This window comes from Crocuta crocuta, unplaced genomic scaffold, assembly GCF_008692635.1.
Source record: "Crocuta crocuta isolate KB4526 unplaced genomic scaffold, BGI_CrCroc_1.0 scaffold226, whole genome shotgun sequence".
In the NCBI taxonomy this organism is placed as follows: Eukaryota; Metazoa; Chordata; class Mammalia; order Carnivora; family Hyaenidae; genus Crocuta; species Crocuta crocuta.
The window spans coordinates 621,507-644,787 of record NW_027530997.1 but is presented as its reverse complement, the minus strand read 5'-3'; the positions used below and the strand labels follow the sequence as shown (position 1 = coordinate 644,787).

General features: G+C 37.3%; 1 non-coding gene across 1 annotated transcript; it reads left to right on the top strand.

The window, feature by feature from the left end:
• Positions 1–22,872: 22,872 nt before the first annotated feature.
• Positions 22,873–23,004, top strand: LOC144236878 (small nucleolar RNA SNORA72). Its single transcript, XR_013336676.1, has one exon. It is a non-coding gene; the product is annotated as a small nucleolar RNA SNORA72 (small nucleolar RNA).
• Positions 23,005–23,281: the final 277 nt, after the last annotated feature.

Here is a 23,281-nt window from a genome sequence, read left to right as displayed (position 1 = left end):
TGCTACCTAAGTGGGTTCCTGCTGCAAGTAGTTTGAGGACATCCTTCTCCTTCATTTGCAGGACATTAAGGGCTCCAGATATTGTTAAAGTTTCCCTTTAAGTTACAATGAGAATGCAGAACAAAGGATCCTGTGCAGAAAAGGTGTTTTATCACCATTTTAGAGAGGAGAAAACAGAGGCATGAAAATAAGCCCATGATAAACAGAAAGTAAGATGAAGAGCCAAGTCTCAAATGTAGGTGTTAGTAACAATCTATAGTCTTCGCACCTCTGCCACAATGCCTTCCATTAGAGTAACCAAGGTTCCTGGGTTCAGCAAAGATAGTCCTGACTTCTAGTATACCTCTCAGTCCCAGCAATGCTGGCATGGTTGGCAACTATTATGCTCCATAGCAGAAAAATTTTCAATGCTAAAACTAACACACAATTTTAAAGAACAATAAAGCATAATGACTACAAATCGTTAATGGTTTTCATAATCTTTTGTCTTAATTTTAGAAGATATGAGAACAATATATCTGAATGAGATAACTGAAGAAAGAGTTATCTGAAGCTGACAATTCTTTATGTTTCACTTCATTTCTTTTTTCTTCTTACATAAATGTGAAAAGGCAGAAAAGGCAGTTTGGAAGTTACTTTGGTTTTAAAATTGAATAATCAGTTTATTAATTTACAGATTCTAATTTTATTCTTCCTTAAGCATTTAACTTCAGTTTACAAATCTCATTATGCCATTATAAGTCTAGCAGATTTGTACTGTCACTTTTAATGGCCTTCAATTCATATTTGGTCACACTCTCAAATGCAGTTAATTAAAGTATTTTAAATGTTTTAAACAAGGCTTGTAAATTTAATAAGTTGCCTTTCTTTTAAGTCCTTCAATTGTCTGAAATATAAACCTTCCCAAGTAATTAAGTCATTCTCATGAACTAAATTTGTTTAACTTAAAAATAGGGTGAAACTTAAGGTTCTAATACTATTATATTAACAGTAAAATTTCTACTTAAATTAATACATTTAAATCAATTACTCAATTCTACATTTAAATGGAAATTACAAGGTTACATTGTTATTTTAAAAACCTAATATTTATTAATATTATAATTTACAATGCTAAATATGCACAGATTCTCTAGCAAAATAGTATGTTGATATGACATATTTTGGTTTCAACTATTTCTGTTGTTAATTCTATAACTTTTATGGGTATTAAAAATGATTATCTGGTTTGAATTTTGGTATCGCTCTCTGGTTTTCTGTAACAATTTTAGTCATAACTTTAAAGGCATTCCACTAGTTCTTCTGTTTAATTCAACTAAATTAAACCCTTTTTGATAGGTTCTGATTTTGTAAGTTTCTCTCTTTCTCTTACTCTATCATGTGAGCAGGTGTGTATACACGCATGTGCACGTGTGATTGTGTGTTGTGTTGTGTTTGCGTGCGTGTTCCTATGTGTATTTGTGTGTATGTGTATTCATGTCTATATTTATATGTATTTGTATGTGTGTGCATGTGTGTGAATGTGTATACACACGTACACGGAGGTGGTAGGGTGAGAGAACGGCTCCCAGTATTTTCAAAGAAAGCTGATAGGAATAGTGCTCAACAACAATAATACTAGTTATTTCAAAATAGTGGGCTTTAGGGACATATGCTGCTTTTTACTTGAAACTTTTCTCTATAGCTTGAATAAGCAAGTGTCACTTTTAAAAGAAAAAAGAAAATGCCTTTTATTTAAAATAATATTTTTAAAAAGGATAACTCCTCTTGTACTGACCATGGGAAGATATCTAGACCATACTGTTAAGTCAAAAAGGGAGATTCAGAGTAATGTATATAATATTATCCTGTGTTTGGGAAAAAAAAAAAAACCTTGGATAAAAATTGAATGTGGTATGGATATAGATGGGGTCTCAAAAAATACACACTATCTCTAGGTAGATCTGGAATTTGGGGCTGGAAGTATGTTCTAGCTATCTAGAACAGGAACATTAACATACACATTTATGATCACATATATCAAGGCCCTAGGCTCTTTCTGGTTTTGATCCCACCATCGCTCAGGTGTGCCTCCCCTATTCACAGTCACATGATTGTTGTTGCACCTACCTCCAAATTACCTCCAAATTCTAGTCATGAAGAAGATAAACAGAAAAAAATGTGTTCCACATGTGTTTATCTCTTTCTCAGGGAAAAAACAGCTTTCCCATAAGTCTTTCCCAGTAAACTTCTATCTCACTGGCCCAACTATGTCATGTGACCAGACAGTTGCAAGGAAACCTGGGAAACCCAGCTTTTCAGTTGGCATGTCAATGCTCCACACATAAAGAATTTTTAACATTAGTGGAGAAAAGATATTTTATATGTATAGACCTATACTACTTCCATTTTTATAAGAAGAATGTACTTACATAGTGTGTGTGTGTATTTTTAATTTGTAAAGAATTTATTTATATAATGAGTGGAGGGGCATTCCAGATAAAAGAAAATAGTCTGATTTAAAATATCTAGGGGTGTCTGACTGGCTCAGTAGGTAAAGCATGTGACTCTTGACCTCAGGTTCATGATTTCAAGCCCCTTGTTGGGTGTAGAGCTTACTTAAAAAAAAAAAAAGACTAAAATATATCTAGATATGTGGAAAATATTTCTTTTTTTTTTTAATGTTTTTATTTATTTCTAGGAGAGAGAGAGAGAGAGACAGTGTGAGCAGGGGAGGGTCAGAGAGAGAGGGAGTCACAGACTGAAACAGGCTCCAGGCTCTGAGCTTACAGCACAGAGCCCGACGCGGGGCTCGAACCCACGAACCGCGAGATCATGACCTAAGCGAAAGTCGGACGCTTAATCAACTGAGCCACCCAGGCGCCCCTGTGGAAAATATTTCTAATATAGTTGTATGTGATTGTATATACTTTTCATTAAAAAGATGAGTTGCTAAAACGATCTAAATTGTTATAATGAATTTCTTACGCAACATAATTCACTGTATTCAAGATATAACAATTAGAATAAGCTAAACCTGGAAGACAGAAAATGCTTCAGGTAGGTTAGAAACTGATTTGATTGTTATGATGGCATTAAAACAAATCAGGCAATTGGGAAACTAGTTGGAGAGAATCCTGCACCAGCACAAGGAAAAAAAAAATTCATATTTGCACTTTATACTCAAATTACTTAAAAAAACACTTATTTGTAAATCCAAATAGTAACATTAGATCAAAGCTCCAAAATAGCAAAAACTTACCCTCAATCATTTCACAACCGTTTATTTTATTTTTTTAAAAGTGAACATTTTGGGGCACCTGGCTGGCTCAGTCAGAAGAGCATGTGACTCTTCATCTCAGCGTCGTGAGTTCAAGCCCATGTTGGGTGTAGAGATTTCTTAAGTAAATAAAAACCTTTAAAAAATAATAATAATGTAAAAAGTAAACACATAAAACATTTTATTTATTTATTTTATGTAATCTGTACACCCAGTGTGGATCAAGAGTTGCACTCTCTTTAGACTGAGATAACCAGGCACCCTACAAACTATTTTTATTTTTATTTTTTATATTAAAAAAATTATTTTTGAGAGAAAGAGCATGTGCATGTGCAGACACACATGAGCAAGGGAGAGGCAGAGAGAGGGAAAGAGAGAATCTTAAGCTGGCTCCATGCTTAGTGTGAAGCTAGACTCAGGGCTTGATATCATGACCCTAGAATCATGACCTGAGCTAACATCCAGAGTCTGTGTTCAACCAACTGAGCCACCCAGGTGCCCTGACAATGATTTTTAAATTTAAGAGATTTCATCCTTTCATTTCCTCTCTGTGTACATGTTTCCCTGTTTGTAATCTCAAATGACTTTCTACTTTACAAACTGGAAATCAATTAGTATGGAGAGGATAATGCAAACATTTTTCTTATTTGCATAAACAAATAAAGAGATACAAAGCAGTGAGCTCTAAGAGAATAAAATAATGCAATATGCTATCTTCTCTGCACTTTGTTTTCTAAAATTCTGTTTTTGAGAGTAGGTGACGGATTTTTTGTATATCCTAAAACTATTGTCTTTTTGATAGAGTGCATCCCATGCATTGGAAGTGGAGGTATAAAAGGTGAAGCTTTGGGAAATAGATTGTGTGCTCTGGTTGAAGGAAGCAGCTGCATGAGGAGAAACAGGAAGAGCTTACTGTGAGCCTCAGAGCCCAGAGCTGGCAGGATTAAGGGCACGGAGGGTATGAAGGATGAGTCAGAAGCCTGGGCTAAGGGAAATTCAGAGGATGTGGGGACAAGGCAAGTTCTAGGGGGAAGTAGTTCCCTCCAACTCTTGTGTGTGTGGGGGGTGGAAGGGGGGGGAGAAGTAAGTAAACAAGGAAGTTGANATTCAGAGGATGTGGGGACAAGGCAAGTTCTAGGGGGAAGTAGTTCCCTCCAACTCTTGTGTGTGTGTGGGGTGGAAGGGGGGGGGGAGAAGTAAGTAAACAAGGAAGTTGGACAAAGAAAGTTTTATTGCAATCTGGAATAAAATTTTCACACAAGTCTAGAAGTAAAAAATAAATTAAATTAAATTAATTAAACAGTATTTGCAAAGCCTCCAGCAATGTACCTTGAATACACTAGGTCCTCAAAAATATTAGCCTCAAGTGTGCCACTGGCTTTGTAGGCCCTTTGATGCCTGTACTGTTTTGCATTTAAGTGTTCACATATGACATGGCTTAGTGTTGGGCTGATGGCCACAGACTGATCATCCTAGGAGACAACATTTGTACAAGATGCTTTCAGCTTTGTAAGCCTTTCTTTCTCTATATCATAACCTTTTCCCAGCATCTTCTGAGCCCATTTGTCTGTCTTTACTGTCTTCCAGAAAACAGGGATCTGCTTCTTTTATGGAGCTCTCTAATCTGTATCGCATGAGATCTCTTTTCTTGTCAGCATTTTAATCCGGGATTTAAGAACTGTCTGCCTCTTGCAGGTGGCTGAGCAGCACCTCCTTGCCTCACACCGAGGCAATCACTAGTTGTACCGCTCCTTGTCTCTCACTGAGACACCAGCTATGCCACCTCATTGCATCAGGCTTGGACCATGCAGTGGAATCCATCCTAACCACTGGTTGTTGGCTGACAGAAAGCTACCTATACAATGGGGAAAAATACAATCTTTTCAACAAACAGTGCTGGTGAGACAGGGAAACTGAAGGAACCCCATGAGGAAAAAAAGCTCTCTTTTTCCCTTTGCTTCTTTTCTGGCTTCTATTCTTGCTAGGACCTGCACCCCCATCCCACTCTACACATGTCTTGTAATGCAAATAGCATAAGTCTTCCTTGTAAGGGATAAGGAGTTAATGATTTCTCTGGAATAGATAACATCTAAGGAAGGAACTGGTGAGAATGACCACAAGAAGCTATCATATGCATATTCCAGACCTCCAGGTGCTAGATATCTTGCTATCTAGATATCTTGATACATAGTTAGCCTGATATTCCTTGACTCTAAGGAATATCACCTGGGCCCTCGACTTTGCTCTAACCAGTTCCTGGATTCCTGAGAGGACATGTGCCCTAGACCACATAAAAACATCCAGGCTCCAAGCAAAGACAAGACCCATATCTTCAATAAACTCTGCCTTCACTTCCTGCTGGTTCATATTTGATTTCCATCCTGCATGAAGCCAAGGACCCGCTTGGCTGGTCCCACGGGAACCTACCCCCGACCATGGTCCTCAGACCCAGCCTGCCTTCATCACCAACTGGATGGCTACATGTAAAAAAGAAACGAAATGAAACGAAACGAAACGAAATGAAAAGAAAAGAAAAGAAAAGAAAAGAAAAGAAAAGAAAAGAAAAAGAAAGCGAAAAAGCAAAAGAAACTGGACCAAGCTAGATTAAAGACCTAAATGTGAGACCTGAAACCATAAAATTCTTTGAATAAAACATAGGCAGAAATGTGTTTGACATCAATCACCCATAGGAATGTTTTTCTAGGTATGCCTCCTCAGGCAAGGGAAACAAAAGCAAAAATAAACTACTGAGATTACATCAAATAAGAAGGTTTTGCACAGCAAAAAAAAAACAAAAACAAACCACAAACAACCCCCCCAAAAACAAACAACAACAACAACAACAACAACAAAACACCAACAAAATGAAAAGGCAACCTATGGAATGAAAGGAGATATTTGCGAATGATTTTTGTGATAAAGGGTTAATATGCAAAATATCTAAAGAACTCATAAAACTCAACACACACCAACCCCCCCTCCACAAATAATCTAATTGAAAAATGGGCAAAGGACTTGAAAAGACATTTTCCCAATCATCAGGGAAATGCAAATCAAAACTATAATGAGGTATCACCTTATGCCTGTCAATGTGGTTAGTATCAAAATGACAAGAAATAACAAGTATTGGCAGGATGTGGAGAAAAATGAACCCACTAGCACTGTTGGTGGGAATGCAAACTGGTACACCCAGTGTGGAAAACAGTATGGAGATTCCTCAAAAATTTAAAAGTAGAAATACTGTATGATCCAGTAACTCTACTACTGGGTATTTACCCAAAGAAAATGAGAACACTAATCCAAAAAAATATATATGCATTCTTATATTTGTTGCAGCATTGTTTACAATAGTCAAGATATGGAAGCAACCCAAGTGTCCATCAGGAGATGGACACATGTATATATATGAATACCACTCAGCCATAAAAGAGAAAAGAAATCTTGCCATTTACAACAACATGGATGGAACGAGGGGGCATAGTGCTAAGTGAAACAAGTCAGACAGAGAACAAATACCATATAATTTCACTCATATGTGGAATTAAGAAACAAATGAACAACAACAGAAGAAACCAAGAAACAGACTCTTAACTATAGAGAACAAACTAATCGCTGCCGGGGGGTAGGTTGGTGGGGGCAATAGTTGAAGGGGATTAAGAGGCACAAACTTTCAGTTACAAAATAAATCACAGAGATGAAAAGTACAGCATAGGAAATATAGTCAATTAGATTGTAATAACTTTGATGACAGATGGTGACTATGTTTACTGTGGCAAGCACAGAGTAATGTATAGAATTGCTAAATCATGTTGTACACCTGGAATGAATGTAATACCGTATGTCAATTATACTTCAGTAAAAAAAAATAATGGAAAAAAAGTAAACTATTTAAAAATCATGCCAGATTTTACTAGGAATATTTAACATCTTTACATCATTCCAAACGTATACATTCCACAGGAAAGTTACATCATCTTTGTTAAATATAATGATTATTCATGAGCACTCTGTTTCATGGTTTTTCTCCTAATTCAGACCATTAATACACCTCATTCAGATTCATAGATCTGCCTGGCTCCTGAAGGAGGACAGGAGTTCCAGGCCCTATATTATATTCAATTTATCTAACTACTATGTTCTAAGACATTTTCATGAAACCCAGATTTGACTATGACTCTCCTGATCAAAAATCTTTAATGATTCCATTGCAGAGGATATATGCTGTCTCTCAAGTTCATGCCCACCTCTATAACCTCAACTGACTTGGGGTTCATTCCACACTCCTCTCAATCGTTGTTCAAGATATTCCTGATATATGGAGTTTTCATCAACTATAGAAGTTTTCCTAGACCCTGCTCCACATTCCAGGAGCTTCTTGAACCTCTTTTTAAGAATCTGTCTTGTGCTAAAATTATATATATATAGGCCTCTTCCATAAGACTGAAACCCAGGGACTGGAACTGGTATTTTATTCATCTTTCTCACTCCCATTTCTTCTTGGATAATTTACCTGTGTGGTATAAAAGTATAAAAGGGGCAACACTATCTACATATGACCTTTGAACTCTTCTTCCTGTGGCAATATTTATTAAAGCCAAATGGATACTTGACTTATGCTGTGCCAATCAGACTCTCTTTTTCTGAATTTGGAAATAGAATACACACAAACTCACACACATAATCTAATTGGAAGATCATGTAGATATAGAGCCTGAAACTATTGTTTGGGGGTAGCTCTGATGGGTCATGAATAAGCAGGTCAGAGAACAGAAAGGAGGCTGACAAAGGCAGAATGAAGCAAAAATACGGCAGGGACAAAATACCATGTTATGAGAAAGAAAAAGGAAACAGAAGACAGAAAGGAAAAGGGTGTGTAAGTCAAGGGAAGGGAAAGAAGATGTCTGGAAGCTTTCCTGTTCCAGTCAGGCCAGCCTGTCCTGCTAATATAGGCTCTATGAGACTTCACATAAACAAACCTGAACTAAAACAGAGTTTCCTTACAACTAAGGGACACCTTATTAATACAGCCTAGCATTATGCTTTGCTCATTAAATGTTTATTAAATTGAAGTGTTAGAGGGGTCCCTGGGTAGCTCAGTCAGTTAAGCGCCTCACTTTGGCTCAGGTCATGATCTCAGCCTGTGAGTTTGAGCCCCACGTCTGAGCTGTCAGCACAGAGCCTGGAGCCTGCTTTGGATTCTGTGTCTTCCTCTCTCTCTGCCCCTCCCTGCTTGCGCTCTGTCTCTCTCTTTCAAAAATAAATAAACATTAAAGAAACCTTTAAATTGAAGTTTAAATTGAATAGAATTTCTTCAAGTTGAATTGGCACTGGGCAGCTTCAGGAATACAAAACACAGGTGGACCAATGTCCTATGCATGATGGTGGTGAGTTGTTCCTATGGAGCAGATCCTCCAACATGGAGGAAAGAAGGCAGAGCTTTCTCCACTGTTCCAAACTGTCTCATAAATTTTGCATTACAAAATCAAGAGTCATTTCTCCAGAGCAATACACATTTATAACCTATGCTATTAAAAATGAATGATTCAATATTTTATACTTTATTCCAGATTTTCAGTAATCTTGGGGTTAATTTGATATTGATTGATAGAATGAGCACTATTACTGGAAGTTACATATAAAATATTCATGAGCATAATCCTATGGACTGAATTAGTCACAGGAGATATGATTAAGATGTATAGAATTCTATCTTTGCTGACCTTAATAAGAGGGCCAAAGTACAGCTTTCATTGGAATTGGACCCTGCATACTAGATCAGAATTGACCTATGGTCAAATTTGACCATTATTTAAACATTTCTATTCTGAAACCTCTACCTAAATTAGAATAAATAAATTATATACTAGTCAGTGCTAAAACAAGAAATACTTTAAACATGAAATTTAGCTTGCATAAAACATAGAGCATATGTTATTAGAACACATTTTAAGAATAGGTTTTTCATGCTATTGTATCTTATAACTATTATCTTTTGTGTGTATGAAGTTAAATGTACATATATGACCAGAAATACAACACAAGGCCTATGTAATAATGTGTGCTTTTTGACCACAATGAGAGAGCTATTTAAAGAATAGCTTGATTGTTTCATCAAATAAAAGGAAAGGCAGTGTTTTATTATGTTCCTACTCTTCATTCAGTTTTATTCTTTATATGCACATTTGTGTAGCTAATTATGCAGAGCAGAGCAAAATGCAGGATCCTGGTCATCTGGGCCAAAGGAATGGAAATTGTTGACTGTTTTTTCCACTTGGCTTCACCTCTGGCAGAGAAAAGGAATCAGTCAAGAATTCTAATGCTAGTGCAGACTGAAGGAGATGCTGTTGAGTAAGAAATTAAGAAACGCTACTCACATTGGAAATATATATAATTTTGAAGCTATATATTTATATAAAATACAAACTATAAACTATATATATAAACAATATATATATGTATGTAAACTATATATATGTGTATATATATAAAACATCCTTATGAAATTCATTTATGGAAAGCAATTTGGGTAGATTTCATGTACATTAAAATGAAAAGAAAAAATAAAATGACATTGCTCCAGCATTCTTGAATCTTTTCCTAGATGTTCAATGTTGTCCTAGAGATGCTCTGTTCTAGAAACTCTGCTGGTGTATCTACAAGCAGAGGGTGTAAGTAAATGGCAGTGACATGGAGAGTGTGCAGTACCACCTTTCAGAGCCAGAGCACCAAATGCTTTCTGTGGTCAGAAAGCAGGTAACTATGATGTCTGAGAAGCAGATGATTTTCTTGATCAATGACAGAGACTGTTTCAGTGGACTGGGAATGGGAAGGGGCAGGATAGGATGTCATCGGGGCCAGGACCTGGACCATCTCGCGATGGGATCCCAATGACCTGGACCCAGGTACATGTTGTGTAGACTAGTTATGTGCCTGAAGGTGCCATATTGAATGGAGAGGCACCAAAAATATTCAAAGACCATGTGAAACATTTCAAATCAGCAGGATGGCCTGACTGTTGATTCTGCAGCAAAGCAGTTGCTAGTTCATCTGTAACCAGTCATCCTGATAGAATCAGAATCTTCCTCAGGGGTGTGTTTGGGTGGCTTTCTAGGAGAGCTGTTTATAGACATTTATTTTCTGCTTGTATTGGATGGTCTCCATCAACTGTCTTCAAGAACAGAGTGCCTGGGAAGGTGCAGGTGAGAAAGACTCCATAAAAGGTGTGATGTCTGTGCAGAGTCTTTAACAATGTCTAGAAGCTCCCCAGGTGTACAGGGAAGAAAACAGAGAGCATGAATATGCAGAGGAGTTGTGAAATAATGGCTTATCTGAGGAACTGCTAGAAGATGGGCATGATACTGTTGTGTACACATGGAGAAGACAGAAGATAAGACCAAGGAAAGTAGGCATTTATATGTGAAATCACCACTTACTTGTGGTGAAAGTCCTTGCCTGACAGGCCTAGGATTTTTCCTTTTATGCTATGAGTGATGAGATATCATCAGAGGGTTTTAAACAAAGAAATGACATTGTTGGATTCACATTTTTAAAAGATTAATTCAAGGCATAATGAAAGACTAAAGAAAAAAGAAAGAAAGAAACAAACAAACAAAAAAGACCAAAAAATAATGAGAGGAAATGGTAAGGCCAGAACTGAGGCAGATCTAGACTGTAAAGGAAGACAAGATCATGAGGAGGTGGGGTGAGCTAGAACTACTGACGAATTACAAGTGGAGGTAAAGGGAAAAGTCTAGGCTGATTCCCAGAGATTCTCCATCTTACAATAGATGAACAGTAAATAAGAGCACAAGAGAAGGAGTGTGCTTGGTGAGTGGGTAAAAGAGGAAGATATTTTCTTTTTTTAATTTAATGTTTTTATTTATTTCTGTGAGAGAAAGAGAAAGAATGAGCAGGGGAAGGTCAGAGAGAGAAGGAGATACAGAATCTGAAGCAGGCTCCAGGCTCTGAGCTAGCTGTCAGCACAGAGCCCCGAGAGGAAGATATTTTCATTTAGAGTTTATGAGACATGTAGCTGAATATGTCTAGTGGCCAGGAGACTTGTCAGGTAAAGAGAAAAAAATGAGGATTGAGAGATAGATCTAAAAGTCACAAAAATATAGAAAGAAATTAAAGTCATGGGACCTTGCCTAGAGAGATACAGAGACTATGCCTTGAACCTAAGACTCTCCTCATAACAGAAGGAAGTCAGGACTTCTAATGCAAATATATGGGAAGCAATTTCTTTTTGAAATCTTTACAGACTTCCCTGATCAAAATTAAGACTTCCCATGTGTATTATTTTGCAAGGACTGCCATAACAAATATGGTGGTTTATACAACAGAAATTTATTTTCTCACTAGACTGAAGACTAGAAGCCCAAGATCAAGATGTTGACAGGTTCCTTTAATTCTGAGGCCTCTCTCCTTGGCTTGCAAGTGGCTGTTGTGTCTTCACATGGTCAGCCGTGTGTGTGTGTGTGTGTGTGTGTGTGTGTGTATGTGTGTATCCTAATCTCTTCTCCCCTTTAAAAATTTTTTATTTAAACAAGTCATTTGGATGACCAGTTTCTTTGTATTTAATTGAGTTACAACTGATATGTGGTTATATCAGTTATAATGAATCACGATAAATTTATCAGTTATGATAAATCATACTGCAATTACAATTACATTACTTTCAGGCATACTACATAGTGATTTGAAAATTATATACATTACAAAATGCTCACCATGAAAAGTGTAATTACTATCTGTCCCCATACAATGTTATTACAGTATTATTGACTATATAATGCTGTCTTTTCATTCCATGACTTACTTATTTTAAAACTGAAAGTTTGTACCTCCTAATCCCCTTCAACTAAATAGGGCATATCCTCCCTGCCCCCTCCCCTCTGGCAACTATAAGTTTGTTCTGTATACTTATGTGTCTGTTTCTGCTTTTTGTTTCTTTAATTTTTTAGATTTCACTTATGCGTGAAATCATCCAGTATTTGTCTGTCTCTTTGACTTATTTCACTTAGCATAATACATTCTAGGTCCGTTTACATTGTTGCAAATGGTAATATTTCATTTCTTTAATGGCTGAGTAATATTCCATTTTGTATATATAGCACTTCTTTATCCATTCACCTATTGGTGGACAGTTAGGTTGCTTCCAAATCTTGGCTATGATAAATCATGCTGCAATAAATACAGGGATGCATATATCTTTTAATATTAGTGTTTTTCTTTTCTTGCTAAATACCCAGAACTAGAATTACTGGGTTGTATGGTACTTCTTTTTTTAACTTTTTTGAGTAAACTCCATTATATTTTCACAGTGGCTACACCAATTTGCATTCCTACCAACAGTGCAAGAGGATTCCTTTTTTCTCCACATTCTCACCAACACTTATTGTTTCTTATCGTTTTTGATACTAGCCGCTCTGACAGGTATAATGTAGTATCTCACTGTGGTTTTGATTTGCGTTTCCTTGATGATTAGTGATGTTGAGCATCTTTTCATGTATGTTGGCCACCTGTATCTTTTTAGAAAAAAATCTACTAGGTCTTCTGCCCATTTGCTAATTGGATTATTTGTGGGGGGTTATGGTGTATGTTGAATTTTGTAATTTTTTATATATTTTTATATTAACCCCTTATCAGATGTCTTCTCCAATTTCTTTTTTTTTTATGCTTTCCTTGATTGTGCAAATCTCTTGAGTTTGAGTAATCACAATGTTTATTTTTGCTTTTGTTTCTCTTGCCAGAGGAGACATATCAAGAAAAATATTGTGAACACCAATCTCCAAGTGTTTATTCCCTATGTTCTCATTTAGGAGTATTATCATTTCAGGTCTTACATTTAGGTCTTTAATCCATTTGAGGTTTTTTTTGTGTATGATGTAAGAAAGTGGTCCAGTTTCATTTTGCATGTGCTGTCCAATTTTCCCAGCACCATTTTTTGAAATGACTTTTTCCTGTTGTATATTCTTGCTTCTTTGTAATAGATAAATTGATCATATAAACATGGATTTATTTCTGGGCTCTCTACTCTGTTCCATTGATCTGTGTCTATTTTTGTGCCAGTACCATAGTGTTTTGATTACTACAGATTTGCAGTATACTTTGAAATCTAGAATTGTGATACCTCCAGTTTTGTTCTTCTTAAGACTGCTTTGGCTATTTGAGGTCTTTTGTAGTTACATACAAATTTTTAGGATTATTTTTGTTCTGGTTCTGTATAAAATACTGTTGGTATTTTGATAGGGATTGCACTGAATTTGTCGATTGCTGTGGCACATGGGTGGCTCAGTTAGTTGAGCGTCCAACTCTTGACTTCAGCTCCGGTCACAATCTCAGGGTCATGGGACTTAGCCCCATGTTGGGCTCCATGCTGAGCCTGGAGCCTGCTTACGATTCTCTCTTTCTCTCCCTTTGCCCCTCTCCCCCACTTGCATTCTCTCTCTAGAAATAAATAGAATAGAATAGAATTTATAGATTGCTTTGGGTACACGGACACTTTAACAATATTAATTCTTCTAAGATGACATCTTTCCATTTATCTATCATCTTTTTTTTTCATCCATGTCTTACAGTTTTCAGAGTACAGGTTTTTCACTTCCTTGGTTAAATTTATTACTAGGTATTTTATTCTCTTTGATGTAATTGTAAATTGGATTAGTTTCTTAATTTCTCTCTCTGCTACTTTGTAATTAGTGTATAGAAATGCAACAGATTTCTGTATATTAATTTTGTATCCTACAACTTTACTGAATTCATTTACTAGTTCTAACATTATTTTTGGTGGAGACTTTGGGTTTTCATATAATCTGCTAATAGCGACAGTTTTACTTCTTCCTTACCAATTTGGATGACTTAATTCTTTTTATTGTTTGATTGAGGTACTAGGACTTGCAGTGCTATGTTGAATACAAGTGGTGAGAATGGACATCCTTCTCTTGATCATAGAGGAAAAGCTCTCAGATTTTCACCATTAAGTAAGACGTTAGCTGTGGGTTTGTCATATATAGCTTTATAATGTTAAGGTATGTATACCTACTTTGTGGAGAGCTTTTTATCATGAATGATATCGAATTTTACTAAATGGTTTTTCTGCATCTACTAAGATTATTGTATGGTTTTTATCCTTCATTTTGCTAATGTGGCGTATCACTTGATTGAATTGTGTATATTGAACCGTGCTTGCATCCCTGGAATAAATCCACTTGATCGTGGTGAATGATCCCCTTAATGTATTGCTGAATTCATTTGCCAATATTTTGTTGAAGATTTCTGCATCTCTGTCCATTAGGGTTATTGACCTCTACATATTTTTGTAGTGCCTTTATCTGGTTTTGGTATGAGGGTAATAGTGGGCTTGTAGAATGAATTTATAAGCATTCCTTCCTTCTCTACCATTTTTGGAGTAGTTTGAGAAGGATGGATATTAACTCTTCTTTAACTGTTTAGTAGAAATCACTTGTGAAGCCATATGGTCTCAGATTTCTCCTTGCAAGTTTTTTGTTTTGTTTTGTTTTTATTGATTTAATTTCATTCCTACTAATCTGTCTGTTCAGATTATTTATTAATTCCTGATTCAGTCTCAGAAGATTGTTTCCAAGAATTTATTATTTTTTTCTAGTTTGTCCAATTTGTTGGCATATAATTGTTAATGTAGTCTTATAATCCTTTGTATTTCTGTGGTGTCTATTGTAACTTCTTCATTCTTTATTTACTTGAGTCCTTGCTTTTTTTTTCTTGGTAAGTCTGGCTAAAGTATTATCTGTTTACCTTTTCAAAGAACCAGCTCTTAGTGTCACTGATCTTTTCTATTGTTGTTGTTGTTTTGGGTTTTTTTTTGTTGTTGTTGTTTCTATTTTATTTATTTCCATTTTGATCTTTATTATTTCCTTCATTCTTCCAAAAACTTTGGGCTTTGTTTGTAATTCTTTTTCCAGATTATTTATGTGTAATGTTAGATTGCTTATTTGAGATTTTGTTTGTTTGCTTGTTTCCTGAGGTAGGTCTAAATTACTATAAATTTCCCTCTTAAAATTGCTTTCACTGAGTCCCAAAGATAGTGACCTGTTGTGTCCATTTTCATTTGTCTCCATGTATTTTTTAAATTTCTTTGGTTTCTTTTTGGCCCATTGATTACTGAGTAGCATGCTGTTTAGCCTCCAGGTATTTGTATTTCTTCCAGGTTTTTTTTTTTCCTGTAATTGATTTCTGGTTTCATGCTTTTGTGGTCGGAAAAGCTGCTTGATATTATTTCAATCTTCTTCAATTTATTGGTACTTGTTTTGTGGCCTAATATGTGATCCAGCCTGGAAAATGTTTCATATGCTTTAGAAAGAATGTGTATTCTGCTGTTCAGATGGAATGTTTGGTATTATTTACTGACTCCATCTGGTCTAATGAGTTGTTCAAAGCCACTTTTTCCTTATTGATTTTTATGTCTAGATGATCTATCCATTGATGCAAGTAGGGTGAAAAAGTCCCCTACTATTATGGTATTATTGTCATTTCTCCCTTTATGTCTGTTAATATTTGCTTTATATATTTAGGTGACTCTATGTTGGGTGCATAGATACTTAGAATTGTTATAACCTCTTGTTAGATCATTCCCTTAAACATTATATAATGCCCTTGTCTCTTTCTTGTTACAGTCTTTGTTTAGTCTATTTTGTCTGATAAAAGTATTGCTATCCCAGTTTTTGTTTTTGTTTTTTTGCTTCCACTTGTATGGAATATCTTTTTCCATCCCTTTCACTTTCAGTCTATATGTGTCTCTAGATCCAAAGTGAGTCTTTTGTAAGCAGTATACAGATAGGTCTTGTATTTTAATCCACTAAACTCTCCTTATTTCTTTTGATAGGAATATTTAGTCAATTTATATTTAAGGTAATTAATAATAGGAATGAACTTATTGCCATTTTGTTGTTTTCTCATTGTTTTTGTAGTTCTCTGTTCCTTTCTTCTCTTACTCTCTGTCCTTGAGGTTTAATGATTTTTTTAGACTAAGCTTTATTTATTTACTTAATATTAACACTTTAAAAGATTTCATTTACTGCAGCAACATGGAAGACAACTGAGCACACTGTTAAAACACTTAAAATCCAGAGGCGGTCAGGGTAGGAAATATCCCAAATAGTGCCTCCATTCCTGACATGGGATGAAAGATCGGTGCCAAGCCTCCAACCTTGGCTAGGCTCTGCCATTAAACTGAGACAACCCAGAGGTAAGACGGCCTTGGTCTCATCCCCATCAGTGGGGCAGCCTTACCTGCTCACAAATAAGAAAGGGCTAGATTGTACTGAGGATTTGGTTCCCGGTGAGTCATCAAGAATGTCAGGTGGTTCTCTCTTCAGCAGGTGGCTCAGCACCTTTCTGGAGAAGAGACAGCAGTAGTCTGAGGTCTGGGGGCTGGAGTGTTATGCTGGGATTCCTTCTCTTATTGTGTGTATGTATGTACATGTATTATAGGTTTTTGGGTTTTGGTTACCAGGAGGTTCCTATGTAGCATCCTATGTATATAGCAGTTATGTTGATAGTTGTGTAAGTTGGAACACACTCTAAGTGCACTACATTTTTATTTCCCCTTCACATCTTATGTATTTGATGCCACATTTTAGATCTTCACTTTGTGTATGTCTTGAGTAATTTTGGTAGATATAATTGATTTTACTACTTGTGTCTTTTAACCTTCATACTAGAATTATAAGTGATTAATCTACTACCTTTACAACCTGGGTGTCTGCATCCTTCCCCAGGTTAGGAAATTTTCAGCTATTACTTCTTCAAACAAGTTTACTACCCCTTTCTATCTCTCATCTCCTTATGGGGCCCCTATAATGCAAATGGTAGTATACTTGATTTTGTTCCATTCCAACCTATCCTCACTTTTTACTTTTTGCTTTTTGCTTTTCAGATTGGTTGGTTTCAACTTCCCTGTCTTCCAGAGTGCTGACCTGTTCTTATGCATTCTCTATTATTCACTCTAGTGTGTTTTTCACCTCAGTTATTGTTTTCTTCAGCTCTGACAGGTTTTTAAAAAAATTTTTTAAATCTCTTTGCTGAAGTTTTCACTGATTTCTTTCACTCTTCTCTAACCTATTGAGTATCTTTATGACGATTACTTTGAACTCTTTATCAGGTATACTGCATTTCTCTATTTCATTTAGCCCTTTTTCTGGGGTTTTGTCTTGTTCTTCCATTTGGAACATATTCCTCTATCTCCTCATTTTGCCTCTCTCTGTTTCTGCATATTACTTAGGTGAGCTACATCTCCTGGTCTTGAAAGCAGTGGCCTATAGAGAAGTCCTGTTGTGGACAGTAGTGCATTCCCTCTTGGTCACCAGAATCTGGTGTTCCAGGGGGTCCCCTATGTGGGCTGTGTGAGCCCGCTTGTTGTGGTGGGCTGAAACTTCTATGGACATACTGATAGGTAGAACTGCCTACCTATCATAGGCATAGCTATGAGCAATTGCTATGAGCAATGACTGGCCAAAATTGATGTGGGCACCCTGGTAGCCGGGTCTTGCCCCCATCCCTGAACTGCTGGCTAAAAAGGCCCAGCTGTGGCTACTGCAGGAGTGCTGGTTGGTGCCAGTCTCAGCTCAAACTCCCCACTGGGTATGGCAGGTGGTAGTCACTCTGGGAAGACATTAGTCTTAACTGAGGATGCTTACTCGGTTGGCAATGTTGGAGCCACTTTGGATACCTGCCACAGCAGGCAGGTTGGGTGTGGTAGGTCTGAAGGGGAAGGCTGGGGTAGGGCAAGTGGTGTTGGCAAGGTAAACGGAGGATGTCAGAACTGCCTCCCACAGCTGTTTGGCTAGAAAGGCTGAAGGAAGACAAGAAAAATGGTGCCCACTAGCCCTTCAATTCCCAGAGAAAGGTTCTGCAGATCCCTGTCCCTCTGGCACATGTCCTAAAATTATTCAATAAATCTTTCATATATAACCCAGGTGCTTTTCAAATTGTTGCTTATGTGCCAGGTCTTGGACCAAGTGATACGGTGCACTGTTCCTTTAAGAGCAGAGTTAGAGCCATCTACATCTACCAGAATTATGCCCTGCTGTTTTCCGAAGCTCCTGGAGTTAAGCCCTGCTGATTTTCAAAGCCAAACCTTATTAAAGCTCGTCTTCCTCCTGCATGTCCCCAGGGCTGGTGGTGCCCAGTGTGGTACTTAACCCCTTTGTTCCTCTGTGCCTGTGAGATTGCTCCCACTTGTGGGTTGCCACACCAGGGGGTTGGTTGGCAATAGCATCTCTGCCTCTCCTACCTTTCTTGATGTAGTCTTCCCTTTATGTCTTTAGCTGTAGATAGTCTGTTCTGCCAGCCTTCAGGTCACTTTTATTTTATTTTTATTTTTATTTTTTTACAAATAGTTTATTGTCAAGTTGGTTTCCCTATAACACCCAGTGCTCATCCCAACAAGTGCCCTCCTCCATGCCCATCACCCCCCTTCCCCCCAACACCCATCAGTCCTCAGCTTGTTCTCATCATTCAAGAGTCTCTCATGGTTTGCCTCTCTCCTTCTCCCCCACCATTTCCCCCCTTCTTCTTCCCCATGGTCCTCCGTTAAGTTCCTCCTAATCCTCCTATACGTGCAAACATATGATATTTGTCCTTCTCTGCCTGTTCAGGTCACTTTTAGAGTGAGTTACATTACATGGAGTTGTTGCCTCAGTGTGTCTATGGGAAGATGTGAATTCAGGGCCCTCCTACTCTGCCATCTTCCCTGGTTCTCTTCCTAATCTATTCTGATAAGGACATCAGTCATAATAGTTTATGGACCATCCTAATGACTCCATTTCAACTTAATTGCCTCTTTAAAGTCCCCATCTCCAAATACAGTCATATTCTGAGATACCAGGGGTTAGGGCTTCAACATATGAATTTGTGGATGGGGGAAAAACAATTCAGCCCATGGCACCATGGCAGGACTAATACTGCATCTCTGCCTGTTCCTCTCTGTATACACTCATGTTGTGACCTAAGCCTTTGGCTACATGCCTGTTACTGCCAAAACTCAGAGCTCCATTCAGTTAGTTGCAATGTGTCACTCATTTCTGAGTCCTGAGACACTGACCTTATACACCAGTTTGCAGAAGTTATTCAAAAACTTGAACACACTCTAAATTTGGGGGTAAACAACTTATTACCAAAACACGTTTTTCCTAGAGATGAACCAGATGGCTAAGGACAAATTCCAGCCCACTGATAGATTGTGTTTGGCCACATTGTTGTTGTTTTATGGAATCAAGAGATTTTATTTTTTAAAAATCTGCAGTTTTGATTCTTTGAAAATGTAGAGACATGGCAAATCACGGCTGTAGAGATAGTTAGCTTGGACATTACCAGATGCCATATTTATTTATTTTTCCAATTTTTATTATTAATATCATAACGAATTCTCATGTACCTGTTACATAACTAGCAATTATTAAAATATTCCCAATTTCATTTCACTTATCCCTCTCCATTTTTTCATTTGCTTAAATATTTTTAAAGCAAATCCCAGGGGCGCCTGGGTGGCTCAGTCAGTTGAGCGTCTGACATTGGCTCAGGTCATGATCTCATAGTTCCTGGGTTCGAGCCCCGTGTCAAGCTCGGTGCTGACATCCAGCTCAGAGCCTGAAGCCTGCTTCAGATTCTGTGTCTCCTTCTCTCTCTGACCCTCCCCTGCTCATGCTGTCTCTCTCTTTTTCTCTCTCTCAGAAATAAATAAAAAATTAAAAAAAATAAAGCAAATCCTAGACATTTTAGTATTCCTCTGTAACTGAAAAATATTTTTTTAACAAAATCACTATGCCATTATTATATCTTTAAAAATAAGCAATAATTCCTTAATAATATCTAATATACAGTATATATTCATATTCTTATTGCAAAATTGTCTCTTTTGTTAGCTTGTTTCAATCAAGATTCAAAATTACTAACCACATTTGATTGTTATGTCTCATAAAACCCTTTTAAAATATCATCTAATTGATAAGACTGAGTCATTTATCTTACAGAATGGCCCAGATTTAAAATTTGGCTGTTTCCTCATGGCATCATTTAATGTGTTCTTCTGGCTTTCATATTTCCTATAAACTGGTAGTCTGACTCAAAGCAGCACTGTTTAACCTCACTTTCTACAGGGTGGCAAATCTATGTCTATGCTGTCCAATAAAATAGTCATGGCTGCATGTGATAAGCCCTTAAAATCACTGAGGTACTGAATTTTCCAGCCTGCCATGTAGCTGTCTGTGTCTATGAGCTAAGGTTTAGTGGATAGAAGAAGGAAGTGATGGACTCACCTTCTGGATCTTGTCTTTAAAGGGAAGGGAGTCAGCTTTCACTCTCCCTTCTTCAGGCTTCTGACATGTGAATGTAGTGATGAGTATAAAACACGATAAGCATGCAAACAATATTCTAGAGATGACAGAGCAATTAGAATGAACCTGGACCCCCAATACCATATCAACCCTAGACTGTTTATGTTTAAACTATTATGGGAGACAAAAACTTTTATCTTACTTAAGCCACTGTTAATTTGGATCTAAGTACAAAGCAGATTCACTAATACATATCCCATTTAACTCATCACAGAAGCCCACTGGGGGTAGGAAAAGGCTCTGAATAACCATATACACAGGAGTACTATTTCTATGGATGTCAGTCATCCTTCTTCCTCACTTCTGGGTGTGTCTTCAATTATCTAATAGACTAAGTACCAATAGGATTTTCAGGGATGGCATATGCATGAGCTCAATAAGGGATATTCTCTTACAGACTCCAGCCCTGCCAATGTTGAGTACTTAATTTTCTAGCAGGGTAGCAAACCGTAGCACTAGGATGGTACCATTCCTCTAGGGTCTTGACAGCTAGCTGTTACCAGGCTGACTTTATTTGACCCCTTTCATCAGGTAGCCCATAATAAGAATAAATGCTTAAATTTGCATTTGAATAGGCTTCCCCTATCCATCATTCTTCTGCCAGGACTAACATCTGTTCACGTATTGAACATCCTATACCAATATGCTTTCTTAGTCAATATTGCCTCTAAACAAAAATTTGTTTTTTTTAGTTTTTTAAAATATTTATTTATTTTTTAAGGAAAGGGAGACAGAGTATGAACTGGGGAGGGTCAGAGAGAGAGTGAGGCACAGAATCTGAAGCGGGCTTCAGGCTTTGAGCTCTCAGCACAGAGCCCGATGTGGGGCTTGAACTCATGAGTTACAAGATCATGACCTAAGCCGAAGTTGGATACTTAACTGACTGAGTCACCTAGGTGTCCCTACGCAAAGGTTTATTTAATGACAAAAAAAAAAAATGTAAAGGAGTAATATAATGCTCCTGCTGTTCTTATCATGTATTCTGGCCTTAAAGAACAGAACAGTAGAGGGGCACGTGGGGTCACTTGGTTGAGCATCCAACTCTTGGTTTCCGCTCAGGTCCAGGATTATGGAATTAAGTCCTGTGTCAGGTTCTGCACTGAGTGTGGAGCCTGCTTGAGATTCTCTCTCTCACAAAAAAAAAAAAAAAAAAAAAAGGAGAGAAAGAAAGAAAGAAAAAAGAACAGAACAGTAGAATGGGTAAAGAAGGGAAATCGTTAGCACCAAACTAAGGCTGCAAGACCATTTGTGAAAATGAGAACAAGACCTGTACTGCATCTGTACTGCATCTTCTTGACTGGGGTGCCTGGGTGGCTTAGTCGGTTAAGCATCCGACTTAGGCTTAGGTCATGATCTCTCGGTTTGTGGGTTCGAGCCTTGCGTCGGGCTCTGTGCTGACAGCCAGCTCAGAGCCTGGAGCCTGTTTCAGAGTCTGTGACTCCCTCTCTCTCTGACCCTCCCCTGCTCACGCTGTCTCTCTCTCTCTCCTAGAAATAAATAAAACATTAAAAAAAAAGAATAATATTTACACTGTCCAGCTTCACTTGCAACTGTCTATGGCTATGAACTAAGATTTAGTGGATAGAGGAAGTGATAGATTCAACTTCTGGGTTGTGCCTCTAAAGGGAAGGTAATAGCTTTCACTTCTCTTCAGACTTCAGACTTCTGCTTGGCATGCAAAAGTAGTGCCAATTGAATATTTGCCCCTTCTCTTTATTTTTTAAGAAGTAGCATAATTTTAAAAAGATCCCTAATCTCTTTCCTCTTCCTTTCCCTCTATTGTTGCTTATACCAGTAGCTTTCAAACCTCTTCGCCATAATTCTTCAAAAGAATTTTTAAAAAACATTGTTGCACAATTTTAAGTAACTTAAATCTTTTTCAGCATGAGCTCAAGTGGTTATAATTTGTGGCAACTATATATATTGACATTTTAAAATAAAATACATCATTTTAAGTAAATTCACTACAAACAACAGTATAGCAATTTGAAAGCTACTAACATCCATTTAAAAAATATATGAATAACCTCTCTCTTTTTTAATTCCAGTGCAGTTAATATACAGTATTATAATAGCTTCAGGTGTACAGTAGAGTGATTCAACTATTCTATACGTTATTCAGTGCTCATCATGATAAGTGCACTCTTAATCCCCTTCATCTATTTTACCCAACCCCACCCCCCACTTCCCATATGGTAGCCATCAGTTTTGAACAAGCTCTTTTTTAAAAATCAAAAGTTCCTGCAAATATTCTCACTGTTCTGATTCTGCAATAATTCTTGCAGGCTAAACATTTGCTATATTAAGACTATGCATGTGTCCCCAGACCTAGTTCTTTCCTTAAGTCTGGTTTTATCAATCCTGCTGATAAACCAAGTCTGACTCATATAATGCAACTTATGTAGGAGATGTCTCTGACTCTAGGAATCTGATCATCCTTGAGAAATGAAAGCAAAGCAAGAGTAATAACTTTTGAAGATAAACATTGCTAATTTGAGGATTACCACTTGCCATTAAATGAATTGTAAAACTAACAATTTAAAAAATAAGATAAAAGTCAAAAGTTTCGGGGCGCCTGGGTGGCTTGGTCGGTTAAGCGTCCGACTTTCGCTTGGGTCATGATCTCGCGGTTCGTGGGTTCGAGCCCCGC